Here is a 22,771-nt window from a genome sequence, read left to right as displayed (position 1 = left end):
TACAGCATCAACTCTTGTGTGAGGCAGAATTTGCCCAGACTGTGCGTAACACAGCCATGCACTGGAAGGAGCATTCTTACAGAGGACTTCTGTCCAATTAAGTAGGTCAGCATGCTCTAACGTAAAGTTACATTTAAATGCACAATAATCTATGAAATGATACATCATCTTACTGCAAGTAAGGTGATTTTAGGGCTTCATATTATATCTAGTATTGCTTTTTCCCCTAGCCAGTACCTTTACTTATTAGGTTTAACCTAGAGAGCACTTCAGTAACATTTATTTTTCCAACAGTCTCACGACGCAGACAGGAAACTGCTCATTAAGCATCATTCTGCCAACCTCTGTACACTGGGGCACGCTGCGACCTTGGAGACGTGTGTGCCTCAAGCACAGGGCTATCCCACTGCCAGTCCCAGCCTGCCTGCCAGCTCTTCCACAAAGGGCAGGAAACCAGTCCTGTCAGTTTGAACTCTGGTTTTGGTCTCCAAACACAGCATTTGTATTTTTTTTCTTCTTTCTCATATCACAGTTCTCATCAACATAAGTACTGCCCGAGAGCACAGCATCACCCAAATTGTTTTAAAACTCACAATACTGCTATTGTCTGTATTAGCTGCAAGACCTTACAGAGTAGTCTACCTCTGCACTAGTGACGCTTGCACTATTCACGAAAGATTGCTTTGCTTACTTGAGAGAAAAAGAAGATCTTTTGCTTCCAGCAGCAGACACATGGACTTCAGGCGCTGAAATACCGCCCATGCTGCCTGAAGACCTGAAATCGGCTTCACTCCCTGGCAAGGAAAAGGGAAGAGTAAAAACATGATGATCACTCAAAGTCTGTTTTCAAAATAACAATGAATCACAAGCATCCTTCCTTTGTCCATCCTGTGTGCATTTTAGAAGTTGCATGAATTTTCAAACATCCCTGAGGACAAGCGCTGGGCTTGTTCCAGATTTTCAACATGTCTTCAGATCTGGCACTTCAACAAGAGCAGAAAAAACATTTGAACACAAAACCCTCAAGCTACAGAAGCCATTTTAGGATGTAGCTAGGAACATTTGTTGTGACAACCTGTCTGCTTTCTCACAGCCATCAGCACGTGAATGAGGCTGCTCACGTGGCTCCTTCAGAAGCCCAGTGATTTGGAACACACAATTGTGATGTCAAATGAGAACCAAAAATAGAGTGAAGGCATCTAAAACACAGCCTCCCCAGGATTTAGGTATCTAGGTACATAAACGCAAGTAAAATCCCACTGTTTAAAGGGGCCAAATGTTCAAAATGCCACCACTATCTCTCTGCAAAGACCTGCTTAGGTCTTTATGGTCGAGCTTCCACTTTTGAGCCCAGTAACCACCAACCTACCCCATGGCCTTATACCACAGTGAAATCAAGTAGGTGAGATGTGCATGACTAAGATAAAGACATTCCCTTTGCTTTCTATGCCTACATATAAATACAGATACATAAACAGAAGGAACATACAGACATATCTACTCAACACTGCTCAAAAAGTATTAAAAGGAATCACTCTGAGGGAAACAAATACTTTTAGGGAAGTAATTTGGTCACCAAAAACCAAAGTTCAGCGAACACTGAAACTATTTATGATTTGAAGTCAAACATGGCCAGAAAATGGAAAACCAGAATTTTTTTTCTGTCCGAAATGACACTTCAATTTTGAAAACTGTCAAATTTCTTTCTTCTTTTAAAAAGGGGTGAAAACATTTAAAAATCTCCCCAGTCATTCTAAATATTTTAGGTTGAGTATCATCTTTGTTCAGTCTGAAACACAGGTTTTCTTTAATGTATTGATTTGGCAGCAAAGCCCCAAATCAGTTATTCCCATAGCTCCACTTTGAACACAACAAGGTGTCAGACAAAAAAAGAAATAGGGGATGTAAAGGAAAAGAGAACAGGGAATAATCTACCAAGTCCTGAGTAAACATTGCTCAGAAAACAGTTCCCATCTCAGGATTCTCATTAAAAAGGCATTAATAACCTGCAGGAATCCCAAAAAAGGTCAACAAAAATGGTAACACGATTACAGGGCACTGTTTAGGAAGGGAGATGATGGGAACTTGTATGTTCTAAGATAAAAAGAAATACTGGCAACACAGGGAGGAGGAACACAGCTGGAAAACTGTAGAGAAACTGTAGAGAAAACCAGGTAACAGCAACACAGGATTCTGGCTGCGATGCGTGTTATTTCATGAAAAATGACTTGAAATAAAATCTGATGGTTGGTGGGAGTTGTGCATAGTAAAATGTAGCTGGAGTAGGTTCAGAATACTTTAACCAGGGAATCAGAAAGCTATTTTAAACATTGGCATAAATAATGAAGATTGTAATTTAAAAGCAGAGCACAAAAAAAGTATCTCCCAAGGGAAGATTCATAACAGCCTCTTTCATATGCACAGTATTTCTTTCTGTGGAGGTGAAATGAGCTAAAAGTCACAGAAAACAGTCAGAAAGAGCAGAAAATTTGCTGCAGTAAATACCCAAATTGCAAAGCATGTTCTAGCTTGACCTCACGCCTATTTTAAAACAAATACTTAAGAGTGTGCAGTGTGTGTAGCATCGGCTTCTCTTTTTTGACTCATCTTCCAGACTGCTTGAATACACAAAAAGGAATTTTTTTGACTAAAGATCACAGCTATTGCCATCTTCCATACCTGCCTCAACTCTGACCTCAAAACCCCAGGGCCCTTCTTATGCCAGAACTCAGCCATCTTTTCCAGATGCAGGAGCACGTCCCCACAATCCCCACGAGACCTGCATCTCTGCCAAAAGGCATGTGGAGCTAAAAGATGAATTGGCTGGCATGGGTCTCACCCTGTCCAGCAGCCCGGCGGCTCAGGCGCTCCCTGCAAAAGTCCCATCTCTGCATCCCCTACTCACTCAGCTTTGCAGTCGGAGCCGTGGCTTTCTCATGGACCAAGCGCAAGGCTAAGCTCGAGGTGGCAGGCATCCTGAGGCGAGAACCTCCCTTTAACAGTGGGCATCCCACTCTCTGTAAATCTGGAGCGGTATCGAGGCAATTAACGGGCCAGAGAGAGAGAGAGAGAGAAAGGAGTTATGGTGTGCCTGCTGGGAACTCGGCTTCAAACCCCCAACAAAACAGTTACTAAATTCTACGAAGGGGAACAGCTTCCCTGGGAGCAGACTCCCCGCATCCCCTCAGCCTACCCAGCAGACTGCTATTAGGGCACCCTTCTCCTCTGTCCTCAAGTCCATCCTGCACAAACATCTAAATAGAAGTTTCTTTTCCCTTTACTGAACTAAGTAACAGGCATCTCCTTTTTTTTTTTTTTTGTGAGGAAGGAGATAAGTACCTAACTGCGGAAGATTTGTGCCCGACACCCTGAATTGCAGGTGGCCTGTGCCGCCAGCCCAGGGCTGAGCAGTTCATTATTTAGGACAGATGGGACTCAGGCTTTTGCCTTTTACTTGCCCATTCCTCCTTTGTAACTTCCTGACTTCTTTTTTGCATCCTCCATTTTCGCTGTGACGTCTGGGCGCTTGCTACAGCCTAAGAGTCTTCTGAACAAAAGGAGAGACGTGTCTTGAGAGGCCACAGCCCAAACACTAATTGTCTACATCTCCACTAAGCAACAGCAACCATCATTTTTTAGATGGGGGTGGCTCATAAAATTTGCAACACAGAATTAAAAGATCACTTTTCTAGGCCACTTGAATTCAACAGAAACTTGTAGATTTGCGTTCAAACATACAAAACACTTCAAAGCCAAAACCCTTTGTAAGTGCTACTTAGCTTATTCTCCTTTGAAATAAATGCTTGGCTATTTGAACATGTTTTCCACATCAATTCAACTAAATTTGTTTAAATTCAAACTTTAAATCGAAGAACTATAAAAATCCAAACTAACGAAAATAGCACTACGCTAATAATTTTTATCTAACGCTTAAAGCATCTTTTGCTCAAAATATTTATATTCCGATTAAATTCCAGAAGTATCTCTCGGATGTTACAGAGCACCTTTTTCACTTCAGTGCAGTTTAGTTAGCTTATGTTCTAAAAATACTTCATGCCTGCTGACTAACAAAATTCATGGTGCGAAATGAGATACAGAAATTTCCCTGTGCAATGCTAGGCGCCTTGGGCAGCGGTCCTCAGAAACAGGACAAACAGAGAGTGCCTAAGCTTATCAGGGATGAACAGAAGAGGAAAAGGCATCTAATTAGACCTACTTGAAAGATCCAAGCGTGATCTTCAAACACAAACTTTCTTCGGCAGCTGAATGTCCAAGACTGACTTTCCTTTCTGTTGAACAAAAAAACCCCCAAAACCCTAAACAAACAAAAAAGGAGAGATAAAAGAGACAGAGACTGTACTTGGCTTCCATAAGGGCTAACAGCAGAGCTGTCAGAGACCTCATGAGGACCACAGGAGACTGGGGTGGGATTCATCTGACTAAACACGAATGTCTCTAACGTAGACACCCGCGTCTGAGCCAACCTCGGTCCCATTTTTAGACAACAGAGAGTTACTCAGTAGAACCAGTGAGTTCAAGGCACTGCTTACCTTATCCTAAAGTAAATGCTTACATATTTGGGCAGAAAGACCGCACACTAGACTCACTGATTTTATTTGTTATATCTCCTTTAAAACAAAATAGGACCTCAGTCCACTTGTGCCAGTGGAAACGATTACAGCTACATTACAGATACACAACTGGGGTCAGACAAATGACAGTCCATCTCTGCTCTATCCAATTTGGCTCAAGACCATGAATTTACATCTCCCTCACCTCCCAACAGCTCCTGTAACCCCCAGAAGAAGGGAAATGGCAGATTCACCTCTTAAAGCTCTTCCACTTAGGAAGTGGAAAGAGAGACAGTCCCCATCCACAGCCCACAGCTCCTGAACGTCATCTGAGACCTGTAGATTCAAATGTCACCTCTTCTAAATCACAAACACGGAGGGGTTTATGCCAGAGAGAGGAGCTCCAGCGGGATCTACTGGCTGTGCCGGGTCCGTTGAGCCACCTGGGAGGGACCACTCACAAACTGCCACCGGAACCCAAACGTTCTGAAGCGTGCGGGGGAGGGCGGGGCTATGCAAATGACGGACCCCCCAACAGCCGCATCCACCCCCCACCACCCACCAGACGTCACAGCGCTGGTGCCTTCCAGACCTCACAGCTCCAACTGCTACAACACACCACACCTTCCCAGGGTGACGCCCCGCCATGCCCAACTCCAGGACGCAAGCTTTGAGGATAGCACGGGCTTGAACCCGGACATGGCGTCCTCGCTCCTGGAGGGCGAGATGTGCGTGTTCATCTCCCTCTGAAAGAGGAAAAAACAACATTAGAAACCCTCAACCCGACATGACAATAGCTTTAACTCATTTAAACCAGACACAGAAGATGTTTCTATGAACTTCTGATCCTAGTATTTAGGAACAAAAATACAGGCTTTAGACAAGTATCATTAATTGAAGGAAATCACACCAGATAATCTCAATGCCACTTTAAAGAGGATTTCATATTGAAGCAAGCTGGGAGGGGATTTTGTCAGCCAGGAATCCATCAGCAAGCACTTCAATCTTTAAGGGAACTGATTTTGGAACACTGAAGGGATATTTTTCATTATAAAACCATTTACTTCAAGCAGGAGAAGATCATTCACTGTTCACTCGCATCAGCTATTCACACACCCCTCCCTCCCCGCACTTTTTTTTTATTAATTAAAAACAAGTGCCACTAAGCAGCATTTCTGATGGAAGGCAAAAGTGAGTAAGCCTTCCAGAAATACAGGCAGCTCAAAGCAATTGTCCTGTCCCATAGAGAGCATCCCAAAAGAAGACTGAGCTCCCCAACACGCCTTGCACAACTGCAACCCCTCCCCAGGAAGCCCAAAGAGAAACACGATGCTTTTGAAAAATCCCAGTCCTCCGCACTTGATGGTGTCAGAGCAAAAGTCTGGACAAGAACAAGAGCCCCACTTGAGGCTCAACAAAGCTGTATTTGATGCACAGTCTGGGAAAACCAGAGCCAGCAGATAACTCAGAGCTTTTACAGAAGGCCTCAGACCTCCCAGCATCAGCACTGAGAGCAGCTTCCATACGCCAAGCACAGGGATGGAGAAACAGCTGATCACGAGCAATGGGTCCTTCCCAAGGTCTCCAGGCAGCCTGCACCATAGAGGGTTGCTTAAGCAAGCCGTTTGTAAGAGACAAGGTCTAGGAGGAGGCTCTTCCATAAACGGCATTCTCAAGCCGAGATCCTCGAGAACACGACCTTGCTGCTCGCTCTCTTCCCCTACAGAGCCTGAAGGAGCTGCCCAACGGCTCAGGCAATCGCCATTTTCAAGAGAGGCAGAGTCCAGCAGTATGTAAGGCTGCCAGATCCAGAGACATCTCCTGTATGGATCCTTCCCCTGACATACAGGCCCATGCTGGCCAGTCTGGTATTTATGACTGGAGCTGAAGTGCTCTGGAAGGTCGGCACACACTGGCCACTGAAAAGCTCTGCTCAGTGCTACCAGATGATTTCTAGTCAAATTCAGCAACAGAAAGACAAACGGGGAGAGGCCACAGTCCCGCGTGCAAAGGGAGCAGAGAACAAAACAAAAGATACCGGGGGCAATTCTGGAAGCAGCAACTGGCCGTCTGGCAGACGCATTTTTGCCCTCACCTGGTTCAGGTTTTGGGGGGAAGATCTCCGAACCAAAGTCTTCTTTAAGCAACTCCAGCAGGTGGAGAGGAAGGCAGTTGGGAATGGGGACGAGTTAGCCGTGTCACAGGGAGAAGAACTGCAGGAATAGAATGACAAGCGTTAGAACCACAAACAGCCAGGGGAAGGTCCTAAGAGAAATCAAACTAGAGCAGTCTTCAGCCTCATCAAGACGAAAAGAAAGGACAGGAGGAAAGAGGTCAGGAGGCAGGCAGGGAGATTCCCAGTTTTGAGTTGTATGTAGATGATCTTCAAACAAATCCTTTGTCTCCTTTTTAAACAAAAAGAATGATCTTGAGCAGGAATGTACATGTGGGACAAGGAAGCAAGGACTGAGTTCAGCAGGCTGGATCAAAGCAGTCAGGGAACTTGTTTCAGAATTCAGAAAGAACTTGCCCATGCAACTGAAGTCCTATCTCAGAGCAAGAACTTCCGACATCTTCTACCTCTGACTTAGCAGATTTGTTAGTGAGCTACAGAAAATATTTCCCCAAAGAACTGGAGTCAGGCAGCTGCGCAGCTATAGCCTAACGGGTTTGACATCAGTAGCATGCAAGGCTCTGGAGAATTTGCAAAGGAAAGAATTAATCAACACCATCAAACTAAGCAGATGGAGTCCTACGTGCATTCACTTAAGATGGAGCATGCCTGACTGACCTGCGTCTTTTCTCTGACTAAATGACAGATTGACTACAAGAAACAGAGTAGCTATAATTGCGCAAGTCAGAAAAGTGGCATGATCTGCAGGGAAGGGGGCAACAAAGCTACTCCTATAGCCTAAAAATACTGTATTTATCCATGTAGAAAAGTTCTGATCTACCTTTCAGAAAAAAGGATTCAGATTCTCTCTGTCACTTTCAGGACTGGATGAAATAGTCCTTGGGCCATCTGGTTTTGAGGAGAAGGAGGAGGAGGACTTGAAGAGCTTGACTAGGCAGGCTAACAAAATGAGGCTTCCAAAAATAAGCCTCGGTTTGGTGGGTTGGTTTTGAGCTGGTTGCTTCATGGGTTCTGTTTGCTGAGCAGACATCTGCAGAAGACAGCTACACGGGCACAATGAGAAGACCAGCAAGGGGGTGGAAAAGAGTCTCTTGGAAGTGGCAGTCTGGGACTTCTCTTTTTGCTTGCCACGTTTGCACATGGTGTTTTGAACAACTACATTCCCAGAAAGTCCCAGGCGGGACAGCTCCCAAAAAACCAAACAGCGCAGGACTGCAAGAAAAACAACCAGGTGGTGAAGCCCTCCTCCAGAGCCATATGGTGATGTGCTCCTCACATGCTTCAAAACTAGTGTGGACAATCCCAGACTGTGGGCAATCCTGGAAAACAGCAGTGGAACAGGTATTTTTATTCCCATTTGGAAATTCCTAGCCAACAGCTGTACAACGTTCCTGCAGTCTCCTAGAGACAGTCATTCCTAGCAAGTCCTGTGAAAGTCCTTGAATGCATCCCAATTCTTCATCTCCTAGGGCTTCCTGGGAAAGTCCTCATTTCTCCCTCGTTTTGCTGTGCCAAAAAGCCACACTGCACATTCCCACAATGGAAAAGCTGCCTGCGCAGAGTCGGACTACACCTGATGAGGACACAAATGCCGCACCTCTTCCCAGACCCCTCCTGTTTATTGCACAGGGATTAGTCAACTCTGCGGCCCACCGCTCTTAATGCTTCCTAGTGAGCTTTCAACCTTCACAGGTGGCACTGGCGCAGGGGCGCAATCCTCTTCTCTGCCTTTGAAGAAACCTACAACTCACAGAAGGCCCCTTCTGGCCGAGATAAAAGGTGGCCCCCAAAACATTCCCCTCAGCCCCTTTAAATGACCACCTGGAGAGCTCCTGTTTCACCTGGGAGCCACATCCCTGCTCCTCTGGTCACTCTCACCTCGCCCTCACCCGCTACCCAAGAGATACACAAGCAGCACAAAGTCCACGTCTGTGGCAATACAGAAGGCTCAGCCGAGCTCCCCAGGCTGAAGGTAGAAGACATTCAGACAGCAGAGACTCGGCAGACTGACAAAAGGGTTTCGACTATGTCCCTGCTTTCCATCTACAGCTTGAATAGAACTAGACACTATGTTTACTGCCTACACTCAGAAGAGTCTGGCTGAGGTTTTTGTACCTGTGAACAGGGCATAAACAAGAAAGTGTGTATTTTGCACTGAAGCAAAAAAGCCTCACCTTGCTTAGCTGAAGCTTTCTTCATTTTAGTTACAGTATCTGTAGGTTGCGTATAGTCTACATACAGAACAAGTCCTGCATTGCCCAAGCGAGGGAACTTCTGTCTGGATATAAAATACACACAGGTATGACACCATCTCGGTACCTTTATAGGCATAGAATATACACAGAAAACATGCAGCAAGTATAAACAGAATCATACGCACAGACGCATAGAGATACACATAAATATATGTCTTTTGCAAACTCAGATACACACCCCCCCATGCACGGTCTATACAGAACACCCACAGACTCTATATTCTCTGCCTGCAGGAAGAGAAGCCTCAGCTCACATCACCTCGCTGAGGCTTTTTTCCTCTCTCGATTCAGAAGATAGATTATCTACGCATAAAAAAAGTATACAGACACAGGAAGCACAACCATGTTTTTCTCTCCATAGATGCACTCTCTACACAGAACACACACATAGAACATGCAAAATAGACATACAATGTGTTAATTGTGTACATACTACACAAAACAGTCAGGTAAGGGGAAGCTACGCTTTATGTCTTTATGTTGAATACGAATGTCAATGTCTTCATATTGAATCGATACTGTCTCTGCACGGAACACAGACATTTTCAAGGTCAAGGGAGGAAGGTCATTTTTCTCTGTGTGTGGAGCATACGCTGTCCTGACTTGGAACACCTGCACATGAATACGCACACTTTACATGCAGACATACACAGAGAGAAAGGCAAGGTATGTTTTTTCTGTCTGCATAGAGCTCACATATTGCCGTTATATAGAATATGTCCTAACTCTACGTCGAGTAGATACAAAGAGCTGAGGCAGCTCTTCTCTGCTTACAGAAGAGAGCCTCTTTCCATAGAAGACTATAGAAGACCCATACAGTCACGCTTTTCTGTCTGTACGCACAAGAGATCCTAACTACCAAATACACACAGGGCTGAAGAGAGGATTTGGTTTATCTCTATGGAATATATTCGACAGGAGAGGAAGGCTTGTCAGTGTTTTCTTTGAATACAGCCTATGCATATGTGGAATATAGGCAGGCAAGGTGATGAGAGGCTTTTCTGTCTGCATAGAGAATATATGGGCTAAATATAACACATGTACATAGAAAGGCAGTGCCTCACCTACCTCTACATCTAATAACGACCATCTGTGTGCACACGACATGCCAGCAACAAGGGGAGGCTTTTCTGTCACTATACAGACTACATATTGTCTTCCTCAAGACTATGCATGGACGGGCAAAGCCAGGCTTGCTTTCTCAGTATGCAGCGTATACCAGGATATACTTTGCCTATCAGAAAAGAGATGGTGAGGCTTTTCTCTCCAGATACAGACTCTATTTCTTCTGTAGAAGACTGTAAGCAGGCAAAGCATGTCTACTCATGGACTAGATACTGCCAAGGCAGGGCTTTTGGGTCTGCTTCTGCAATGAAAACTGGCTGTATAGAGAACAGAACCCAACAGAAGATGAAGGTGGGGCAATAGCTTTCTGTCACCATACAGACTATAAAATGGCTGTACAGAGAATACATATGGAGAGCACTACACACCACTTTCCTGTTGGGATGCAAAACGTATTCTGGTGATGGAGCAGAGACGGGCCAGGTGAGGCAGGGCCTTCCCACCCACCCGTGTGTGACATCTGGGGAGTGTCTCCGTACATCAGGCACACTCTGCCTATAGAAGCACACAAACAGGGGAGGTGAGGCTTTTCTCTTTGCAGAGCAAAGACTTGGTGCGCGCAGGTAGTAAGTATGAGGCTCCTCCGCCTGTATGTGGAATACAGGCTGTCTAGAGAGCAGAGAGGTATCTCTGTACTTAGAACATACACTGCTCATCTGCACAACACACCCAGAGAGGCAGGGGATGGTGGGCTTCTCCTGCCCGTACACGGGCAATGCCCTCTTTGTAGAGCACAGGCAGAAGGGTGAGGCAAGGCAAGGCAAGGCTGCCAGGGGGCTGGCAGCTATCAGAGCCCTCCTCTTGCAGCTAGGTAGAGGCACCCTTCTGCCAGCCTTGCCTGAAGGCTCAAGTGGCTTGCAGCTCACTGGGTGCTCAGGGCCACGATGCTCCAGGGAGGCTGAGGAGGCTCATCAGGCCCTCATCCCAATGACATCCAGGGGGAAGAGCCCGGGGCTCTGGCAGGATTGTCCTCAGGAAGGCTCAAGTAGGAGCAAACACATCCTGCTGCTTAGCACCGTCGGGCTGGGGGCACAGTCAGGGCTTCGGCTCCTATGACCGCAGGACCCTTCCTTGAGGAGCACAAGGAATAAGGACTGCCAGCCCAGGGACAGGGCTTCCTCGACTGAGCGCACAAGAGAGTCTCTGCGAGCAGGCTGGCTAACCCAGTGAGGAAGGCCTGCAACCACATACACCACCACAGCCTTCTCCGACCCTGCAGGCACAGTGTCGGGGGCAGCGAAGAGGCGTCCAGGGGACAGCAGCACAGAGCAATATCGTCTCACACCCCATGTGTGAAAGCAGAATGACGGGGCAACTGTCTCCACCCTCCGCTGGACTCCCTGTCCACAGACACAGAAAAACTGACCAAGGTTAAGGGCATGCTGGGCTGCGGCCACCATTCGGCTGTAGAATTTAAAAAACTGAGAGAAGTGAGCAAACCAGCAGGATCACAATGCTGGACTTCAGCAGAGTAGACTGCCGCTTCCTGAAGAGCTTCTAGGCAGGAGCGTACAGGAGACTGGCCTGGAGGGCAAAGGGGCCCAGGGCAACTGGTTGAACTTCAAGGACCACAGCCCCCACCTCCCCAGGCACCAGAAGGGTCCGTGCCAAAACACAGAGTCGGTCACAAGTAGCAGAAGGCCAGCACTGACCGACAGGAAACTCCTGAGCCAGCTCAAATGCCAGAAAGGAAGAACACACAAGGCGCAGACAGAGATGGGATACCCAGGAGGCACAGAGAGACATTGCGCAAGCATACAGGAATGGACTGCGGAAAGCCGCAGCTTAGCTGGAGGCAAACTAGGAAGAGATGAAGGACAACAGGAAGGGCTTCTGGAAGGCTACTGGAAGCTACGGGAAATGCAAGCCACTGCTCAACAGGAAGGGAACTTACTGGCAAAGGACAAAGGAAAAGCTAGAGATGATGCTACATGGGGCAGAGGTGTGTGGGCAGGGGGTTGGGTGCGTGTTTTGGGGGGGTGTTTGCCCCACTTCTCTCTCCTACTTCTCTCCCTCACTGGAGGAAACAAAGCCAGACTCTTCTTGAGGGGCACACTGGATGGACAAGGGGCAATGGACAAGGTGCAGATTCTGACTCAAGACAAAGAAAGTTGCTCATCACGAGGGTGCCCAAGCACTGGAACAGTTGCTAGAGATGATGCTGATCTCCCTCCTTGGAGATACCCCAAACATAACTGGACACAGCCCTGAGCAACATGATCTGACGGGACCTGATCCGAGCAGGAAATCAGACCAGATGGCATCAGGAGGACCCCCCCCCCACCAAATTCTATGAATCCCCAGAGATTTCTCACGTCACTCCAGTATTCTCCCAATTCATCACCAGCAACTGCTCATGTTAAGACCTCTACAAAAGTGTTTGCGGAGCACTACACTTGCTCCTAGGACATCAGGGGAGTTGCTGGAGACAACCACCCTTACCTTCCATCACTTCTAGAGAACAAAAGCATGGCAAGCCTAGGCCACACTAAAGCCATTGCAAACAGGTAACAGAAAGGAAGGCAGAGTTTAAAGGCTAGGTCTTCCCATCTGAAGCCATCTGAGGCCAGATGGGACAAGTAAAACAGTTCTGGAAAGCACAGGGCTGGCAGGAACGTGAGAAGACACAGGACAGCTCCTCCTGGGGAAAGCTGGCCGTGTTCAGCTCAAGTTCCTCCCCCCACCTTTCTTTCCCCTGGCAGGAAGAAGGAAGCACATTCAGCTAACCTTGCTTTCACCCTGTTGTGGAGGGCACCCAGGAACTCAGTGAACAGGTCAGACTCTTGGGCAGTATCTGATACAGAGACATACCCCTTTGGGCTAAATAGAAGAGTCTTTATATCTATTTTATAGAAATCTACAGACAGATATCATTATTTACAGAATTATAAAATATCAGTACTTTTACAGAAATATCTTTCCTAAAAGCATTCCCATTTAAATATAACTGCCGGCAGGACTACGCTTCAAGCACAGAGAACCACATATAGCAAAGGGAAAGCATGTGGACTCAGGACAGCTATCTCAGGATGGCTCAGATGCGATATTGCTCTGCAAGGGTCCACAACAACTACAAACCTTGCTACTGGCCTCCCCACAGGCAACAAGTGTTCCTCGCTTGCTTTTCCCAAATGCAAGATGCTACCATAAGCACCAGATACGACACTGTCTTTACCAAGCAGAAAGGGGAATCCCTCCACCCTACCAAATGAATTCACCTTGGGAAGGCAGAGAGGAAGGAACCAAGGAGATTGCCCTTCAGGAATGCAAAAAGCCTTGGATAGAATAGGCAGATCTAAGAACAGAGATGAATTTTTATTAAATGCATCAAGTGGAAGGTATTTTGGCCTTGGCCTTTTCCCACTTTCTAGCAAGAAGTAATGCATTTCAAAGCAAAGGTTATTCTAGAATAATCTGAGGTGCTGCTGCTGGATGTCCCCATTTTGTGTGGCTGCGTGCAAGCAGACCTGTCAGACAGACAGACAGGAGGTGCCAGGTACTGGTACTGGCAGGATACGCACATCACAAAAGCTAGGAGAAGGGAGAACAGGCTACACATGGGTTTCAGTCAGGTCAAAGCATCCCGCATCGCCACTGAGCACGAGTGTGAACACAAGCTACCGCTACACTAGCTTGTGAAATCTGGACTAGGTGTCAGCTAACCACGGCATTGGTTTCTACCACATTTTGCTTCTGTTCAACTTTTCACCTCCACAATACTCTTGCTTTGCAACTTGAGTTTCTTACCATCAAGCTTGAAAGACATCTGAGAACGGGTCCCCACTCTGTATCACAGAGAAGCCCACTTGGTGACCAGTCTGCTCTAGTTTCCTCACCTTAGCTTCAAGCTCGTCAGAAGATGCTGCAACAGACGAACAGCATTACTACACTGTGATACAGAAGAAAAATAAAGCAGAGCGACTCATTTCTGGGCTGCCAAACACCAGAATGCAGCAAATTCTGCAAGCAGGTACTTAGCAGGGAAAGCAATGTGCAAGCCAATGCACTTTAAACTAGACCCTACGAGACTTTCACAAGCAGGAGGGCAGGGAGGCTTCTCTGAAAGCGACTCCCCTCCTCCTCCCATGAGCAGCAGAGATGGGAGAGCAATAGGCACCCACACCACAAGCAAAGACACGCTCATGACACTGCTCTGAAAAGATGACTACATACCACCATACTCCATACCATTCAGCACTGCCACTTGTTAAAAAGCAAGCAGGGTTTTACTAAAACAAAATAAGGACGGCTTTCTCCTCAGGTAAGTATTAGCAAGCATCTCCAGCACTCTCAAATCCCCAAAAAACCAAAGCAGATCAGCTGTGTCCCATGCTGATGTGCCTGTTCATTCCAGGGCATCCTGTGATTAGGTTCATCACCTAAGAACATAGCATTCTTTGAAGTTTGCTGTCAGGTTCCTCTTTTGGTTACTAAAGAAAGGAAAGTTAGTCAGGACAGAGCACAGCCCAGCAGAAGTGTCATTCAGACAGGGTGCTACAATGAAAGACTGACCTATTAAAATAAATACTGTACTGTACTGTATTTACAAGGACAAAAACTACCCTCCCACACAAAAAATCCCTGTTTTGTATTGAATGATTCCTGAAAGATTACCCAGATAAACTGCTCTAATTGCAATTATGAACCATTCCTTCCCTAGAAAAATGTCATCAAGACTGGTATTTTTATTCTTAAACAGAAAATTTGTGTATTTCAAAGGATTTAAATATTTTAAACCATTGTTTCCATAAATGCAATTTCTCCTCAATAATGTCATAAACCTGATCCTTCCAAGCAAAATACATTATAATTACATTTTCATGACTGCTGTGCTCTGCTCTGTAGTATTGTTTATTGCATTGAGATTTCAAGTGGAAAAAATCTCCAAGTCCAATAATCAAGTTTTCCTTGATTATGCAAAGTATCTCTTTGAATTCTTGAAGAACAGACAAAATGTAAACAGTACATCCCCCTCTGTTTTTCAACAAGTCTACTTACTGGAATATGAAAGACTAGAACATTTTAGAATAAAACCTCAGACTCAGTTTTAATTATATTCCCTCCAAGCCTCAGGAGAACACCCACGCAAAAGGGTGTTCTCTCAGCAAGAAAATCCCTGGTCCAAAGAAAGATTTTAAAACAGAAAAAAAAGATGGCAGGCATGCTTGCAATATTTGTTTTAGAGCATCCCAAGACTTTAGAATTGTGTGTTACCTGAGGATTGCCTATCAAAAGAAAAATAAGAATAAAAATTAAGTATGAAATCCATTTCTGTGCCCACATTTTACTATGGGGATGGGAGAAAAGCTATAGAAATCATTTACTGCAGTAGCCATTTGAAATGCTGAGAAACACTTCGGTAACACCTAAATATATTCCCTGTTTTCATTGTGATACTCCAGCTCTGGATGGGGGGAGCAGAATACAGAGATCCAGTAATACCACACTATACCATCTTTAATTCTCAATAAAACCTACGAAACTCATGAAAATATCCACTTGTCACGCAGCGTTTTTGTCAATATGTTAGATAAGGAGCATACAAATCACAGTAACTGAGTCTCACTTCAGCTGAAAAACATTTGACAAAGTGAGTGCAAGTTCGCAGCGGCCAAGCAACCTTATCGCAGACAAGGACAAGACCTCAAGCTCAAGAAAGGCAAGAGCGCAGTGTAACAGATAGCAAGCTGCAAACAGTGTTCTTCACTTACAGTAGCTGAAAGCATTTTATTCCCATTGTTTTTATCCATTGCTGGGTTGGGATTGGTTTTTTCCCCCCACTTTGAGCTATATTAAACAGCTTGGCTTACCTGGCAGTGCACTCCACTTGTATTCTAGCTTGTGCTGTGGATTCTTCCTGCAAAGAAGAAAACAGTAAAAGCTCAGTTTGCCACTGTGCTCCACACTTAAGAAGCCCTGAACGCCTTGATATTCTATAGTTAATTTTCATTTCTTTTTAAAATAAAGTTCTGTGACCGGTGCTTTACTGCAGTCTCTCAGCTTATAGGATGTAGGGTGGAAAAAAAACAGGTTAAAGAAGAGCTCCTATTGTTTCAGCATTAAAAAAAAAAAAAAGGCTGATTAAAACTAAGGGATGAGAGAGTTTCTAAAGTTGTAATATGAGATGCATTTGTTCCACATGATAAGAACTGAGACAATTATTTACTCTCACTGAACATGAAACTAGAACAGAACTTCTCTACAATGCGTGCACAGTGCATCCCAGGTCTGGACATCCAGGCATAGCTTCCATATTCTGCAACATAAAGCTACAAATGGAATAGTTTGGGAAAATTAAAGAATTTGGAAAGAACTGCTTGTCTCAAAGGATCACAGGGAGAGTCCACAGAAGGATTCTTCAGAGAGATTACTTATTTCTGCAGTATGATGCTGCAATCTAGCAAGCTCCGTTTACAAGTGTGTAGGTCTTCTATAAAAAAAGAGCATCAAAGCAATGAAAGAAAATTCAAAGCCAACATACTCTCGGATCTGCAGCCCACGTTCCCCTCATTCAGGCGGTGATCCAGGTCCTTAACGCACTGATTGATGCTCCTCCCGCAGTCACCCGACGCTGCTCTCATGGTACAACTTCGTCCAACTCACACTGTGCTAATAGGCCTTGTCAGTCTATTAGAGGCTTTTCTCGGGGCTGCCTGTTAAATAGTTCCAACGTGATTTATTTTTGCGCAGAAAATTTCAGACATTTCTCCCTTTTTCGTTAATCCAAAGACGTGTGAGCTGCGGTAGGGGAGAGAGGATGTTACTTTTCCTGCTGTCGGAGCATTTTGCTGTGGTCCCACCCCGAGCCTGGACTGTACCTGACTCACGCGACCTCTCCTCCGTCCCGCTCTGGCTCTGACCCCCATCAGTCAGCGGGAAGGGCCCACCTCGCCCCACAGAACAGAGCAGTTGGGAGAACAGGCGTTCCTGCACACCTGCAGCAGAGACGCTGCCTGTGGGGGGGAGCTGCCGGCCCCCCGCGGCCCTCCCGGCGCCTCCCCCGGGCCCCGGGTGCCGAATCCCGCCGGGGGGGTCGGCAGACTTTCCTCCCCGCTGCCGCGGACGCAGACACCGCTCCTGCGCCACAGCCACCCCCTCTCCCCGTCAGCCCCGGCAGGAGCGGGGCTGCTGCCACAGGAGGCGCGGGAGCCCTCATCCACCCCTCCGCCCGCCCCGACCGTCCCTCAGGGCGGCCCCCCCCGTCCCGGTGACAGACGCATTCGGTGGGGAAGCGGTCCCGCGGGGGCAGGGCACGATTCGCGCCCCGAGTGTCCCGATCCACCCCGCAGCAGGTGCTCTTCCCTGACTCCCGCCGGGCCCGAGGCAGGCGGCAGCGGGGGCTGGCGCCGGGACAGCGGGAGAGCCGCCCCCGAGGAGGGGCCCCGCCGCGGAGCGCCGGTCCCGCCGCAGCCCCCCGGCGCCCCCCGGCCCGCGCTGAGGGCGGCGGGGCGGAGCGGAATGGCGGCGGGGGGCGGGCGGTGCGTCTGCGCGGCGGGCGCGGGCGGGAGCCCTTCTTCGCGCGGGAGGGGCGGGCGCGGCTCAGCGCCGGTGCCGCCGCTCACCCGGGGCGGTCCGGGCCGGTCCGGAGCGGCGGGGAAGGCGGCCTCGTCCGCTTCGCTCCCCGGCGCGGCCGCGGCGTGGGCTGTGGTGCCGCCGCCCGCGCGGGGCCGCACGGGCCTGGCCCGGGCCCGGTCCCGGGTCGGAAGGGACCCCTCAGGGCCGTCCGGGCCGCCCCTGCCGCGGGCGGGGACATGAGCCGCTCGGGCGGGCCGCGTCCCCTCGCCCCCCGCGGGGAGCTGAGCTCCGCGCTGCCCTCCGCCCTGCCCGGGGCGAGCGGGCCTGAGGGGCTGCGGGGCTGCGGGCAGCGCTCGCCCGGAACGCCTTCCCGCGGGGGTTCGGCTCCGCTTCTTCCCGGGTGGACGGCGTCGGGGAAAGGTCTTCTCCGCACGGAGCGGGGCGGGGGGGGCGGGCGGAGCAGACGCGGGGCTGGGGGGCGGCTGCGGCAGAACCCCCGGCTGGAGGTGCCGGAGAGAAGGGGGGCCCTGCCTCCTTCCCTCGGGCCACCCCTCGGGTTGGCTCGCGGCGGGGGTGCGCGGGGCGAGGAGCCCCAGTTCAAGTCCCACGTGTGGAATTCGTGTCTGATTTACTTCGTTTAGTTACTGACGGCTGTGGATCCTTCACCGACGTGTGTTTGCGATGCTTGTTTAGTGCTGAAAACGGCTTTAAAAACGTTTGAAACGGAGATCTCGCCAGCTTGTGTTCTGCTGGCACTGGACAGGTACGTCTTTGTGTAACACCACCACCCCCAAAAAAAAACCCACTCCCCCCTGAAACTGGAGTCCCGTTCTGGACCCCTTGTGTGCCTTTTAGCGGGGAGTCATTTCCTTTCAGGCGACGCGGATCCAGACGTATATTGGGTTTTACTGTAGCTGAATAATGACCCCTCAGGCTCTTTGGCTGTGGAGGGGCAGTTTGTTGTGTGCCTGCAGAACAGCCTGAGGCAGATTGGTTTCATCCACTGAAAACAGCTAAATAGCTGTTTTGGAAACTGCCTGTTAGTCACTAGAAGGTGATTGAGGAGAACTTCATGTATACATTCCGTAACTTTTTGCACACGCATGTGCGCACACACATGCACGCCTGTGTATATATCCACATGTGGAAGTGTATATGCTGTGAGCTTATAGATTGAGAGCTTTAGGAAAAAGAGTAGTAAACCACTGCACACAGAAGAATGTTTGATTTGTGGCGAGGAGTTTATCTAAAACTGTCTTTTACCCTTTAGGATGGCGCCAGAAGTTGCTGCAGTAGGAAGAAAAGGTGGCTATAAGCACCTCTACGATCTGTGGGCAGCTGGAATAACTGCTACAGAGCTCGCTGAGCTTCAGCCTCCAATGTTTGACCTACATCCCGTGAGGTGAGCAAAGGGTTAAAGCGCAGTGTGTAAGTACAGCTTCCCAAATCATCCATTTGGAGTAGTGGCTACATGGGTGCTTGTGGTGTTTGGGGGTACTGCAAGGGTGTTGGGTTGTAAGTGTTCTGGATGTACGTGATAGAAATTGTGACAACTCCTTTTGCTGCATAAATGCGTCATGTTGTCCTGGTAGCGTCTCTTAAACAGATGGACTTCTTCCTGCCAACTAAACAACGTATTCAAAATTCATGTCAGGTATGTACTGCCATGTCACCCACAGAAATACTGTTGGTTTTTTTAGAGCGCTTTTGCCAATGATGAAAAGCAACTGCCAGCCTCCTGAATTAAAGGACAAAATGAAATGGCAAGTACTTTTCTGTTTCAGTAGATAATGATCGTGTATTTCACTGGGCAATTGATTCTCATGTTTACCACTTCCTTTGACAGGTCCAATAGTTTCCATCACTCTGTGAAAACGGTACGTAGAAAAAAATCCTGAAAAAAGACCGACAGCTGAAAAGTTACTACAGGTATAAATTTATGTGTGGGATTTTTTTAAGTTCTAAAATTAAAACGTGCTTAATATGGGTGGTTGGAATTTTAATCGGTGTTTTTCCTTCTGTCTTTCAGCATCCTTTTTGTTACCCAGCGATTAAATCCAAGTCTTGCTATTGAACTTTTGGATAAAATGAATAATCCTGATCATTCCACTTACCGTGATTTTGATGACAATGATCCTGAGGTAGGAATATGTTTTAATCACAGGATCAGATTAAGTTTTCATTTGCCGACAAAACTAAATGCTTATGGTTCATTGAGGCACAGAATGTTTTGTGATCTGGGAACAGGCTGAAGGGTTGCTTTTACTTTTGGTTGTGCTGCTCTGTCACACGTCCAGGCCCTTAGCAAAATTCATTATATTTGGGGGAGAGACGCTCAAAGAGAAAGAGATGAAAACACTTTAAAATTTTGTTTGTGGTTGTCCTTCAAAAATTTTGCAGCAGTATGTGTGGACTGCTTCTCCAGTCCCGAGTTCTGTCGTGCATTCTGCTTTCTGTTTCTTTGTGGAATTATGTTTCCATTCATCTGCAAAGCAAGCATTCGTAAAAATCATTTTCTACCTCTGTAGAACTTGTTCTTTTGTTCCTAATTTGCTTTCTTATGAGAAGAAGAGAATGATCCTGTAGTTGTTTTTGTCAAGCGTTTTGGTATGTGTTTCTTGCAGGTTCTATTTTCTATCTTGGAATACTCTGAAACTTGATTTCACCTACAGTTTTGTCAAAGACAAAGTTTCTGATTTTGTGCTTTAACAGCTGGGAAAAAAATAGCGCGCTTATGTAAGGTGATAAGCAGCGCGGGACTGAAGTGCTTTGTAAACAAGAGAAAACAGATACTCTGTTACTGCATCCTGTCTTCATACTTAATTGTATGTTAGTGAGGACTTTCCAACTATCAATACCGTTAAACTGAGAGGCCACAAAGGAAATGTTATCTGAGCAAAGACAAATGCTGGCCAGCATTGTCTTTAGTTGCTCAAATCCAGTGTTTTAAAAACCCTTGTCTTGAAGGTGAGGACACTCTACAGATAAAATGTCTCCAAATAATTCTAACTTTAGTTTGCGAAAACGTACATGCAATCTTTATTTTTAGCTTCTGTTTGATTTCTGTCTTTGTTGCTGTTATGCTAAAGAAACTTGCTAAAAACCAGGTACACAATACTGGGTTTCAAGTGAATATATTTTGGAATTGAAGTCTTTTATTGTTCACCTCTAGCCTCTGGTAGTGCCTCATAGGATACACTTGAGAAGTAGAAAGGGGAGAAGAGAAAAGACACGCTCTGAAATAAACTGTAAGCATGTGTAATATGACAACATTAGATATTCTTAAAATAATCATTGATATTCACATATTTCAACTAGTATTCTGCATAGCTGACGTATATAGAAACATTTTTAGTGATACAGAGGAAAAGAAAAACTTATGCTGTTTCACTTACGGATATAGTTTCTAGATGACTATGCCAAAGAAACATTAGTGTAAAACATTGGAATACACCTTTTGTCAGCACTTCAGCAAATCTAACTATTGCTTCATCTTAACTGAACAGGACGCAACCTGAGCTCTTCTGAGAGCTGGCTGGTATCGCTTCATACGCCACTGCAGCAGGGATATTCGGAGTGATGCCAGATTGTGCTAGGTAGCAGAATGGCAGAGGAAGATTTTTCTGCCTTAATTTAGTCTCTTGTTGTAGTTTGAACTGAAACAGTCCTGTAGAAATCAGGAAAGGAGGTGCTTGATCGCTGACCATTACGAGCAGACTCCATCCCCCAAGCTGTAGTCATTCTTTTGTTTGAATTAAGTCAGAGCAATCCTTGGCCCTTTAGTTGTCTTTCCTGAAGCTAAAATTGAGGGAAGGAGTGTTAATGAGCGTCTGCCAAAGAGCTTTCCTGGAAGATGCGATAAGCTCTCTCCAAACTCCATTCACGGCTCTTTAGTGCTAGTGATCTCCCCGAAGAACAGGTCCCAGAGGGAATTCCCACAATGGCTGTGTGTTTTATCTAAATTAGATCTGTATTGCTGCTCTAAAGAGGGCACTTGACGGCCCTGTTTGCTGAATGGTTTTCCTCCTCTTTCTAATGACTAGGTGGGGCAAGTGGCGATCGTGCTGCCTTTGTGATGGAAGAGTACTTTCTGTGCCCCTTAGTTTCCAGCAGGCACAAGTTGGGGGTGTGCCTGTGTCAGAAGTTTGCATCAGTGGGGCTGTGATGCACTCATTAAACGGGATTTGTCTTTTTTGTTAGCCTTTGGAGCTGAATTGGGTCTCATTGCAGTCCAGCTTAGATTCTTGTTTTCCTTTTCTCCTCTTTAGTTGGTCAAGTAAAATTTGATGCACCCTTGAGGAAAGAGACGGAGCCACATCGTGAGTTTGTGAGTTACAAGCAGCATGGGCTATGCTCTGCACATTATTCCCTGCAAATGTCTGTGGAGGAGGAGAAGTCCAAGGTGTGTAGCAGACCTCCTTAGCGCTGCTGAAGTTGGTAGTGATTTTTCTGACAAGTGCCATATTGGTCCTGGATCTTTTGGTGCCATTGCAGTATATGCAGCAAGACCCCTTATTTGTGGGCTCTGCCAGGTGTGATGTATGAGCTAAGCAACAGCCCTTGGTCTTGTGGGTTTCCTCTATGCTTTATACCTCATTGCCAAGTATATCATTCCCCTTATTTATAGAGTTATTTTTTTAATTGTAGAATGCCTGTGCATATTCAAATGTTCCTCTCCCTTGTGCTTGTATTGACAATGATTGAAAATGGAAATAATAAAATTGAGAGCCTGGGAAAGAGGTATTGACACGCGGAAACAAACTTCACAACTCACACAGAGTTATAAAGCAGGCATGTTTATTGCGGCACCGGGTGCAAGGGGATTTCTCCTCAAAGCATGCACACCGGGTTAAAATCATGACAGGTATTTAAAACAGTTAACAACGTTAGTTATTCCTACTGGTGCTACCCCTTAATTAACTCTTGGTTAATACTTTTCTTACTTCATCTTAAAGTTACAGTTCTCTATTAATTCACCACACCTGCTGAGAGAGTAGGGGGCTTAATTGGGTTGGGGCTTTTCTAGCTAGGAGGTGTGTTCCTTAGTGTTATAATGAGATTATAGTGAGACAAGTTAACTCTAGGGCACTGTTTTGGCAGTCCATTCTATTTTTCTAAGATTTGTCCTTGTGCTAATAGTTATTGCTAGTTAGCAGAGAGTTGGTGAAGAC

Source organism: Gavia stellata, chromosome 8, assembly GCF_030936135.1.
Source record: "Gavia stellata isolate bGavSte3 chromosome 8, bGavSte3.hap2, whole genome shotgun sequence".
Taxonomy (NCBI): domain Eukaryota; kingdom Metazoa; phylum Chordata; class Aves; order Gaviiformes; family Gaviidae; genus Gavia; species Gavia stellata.
Note: the sequence above shows the minus strand (reverse complement) of the source record.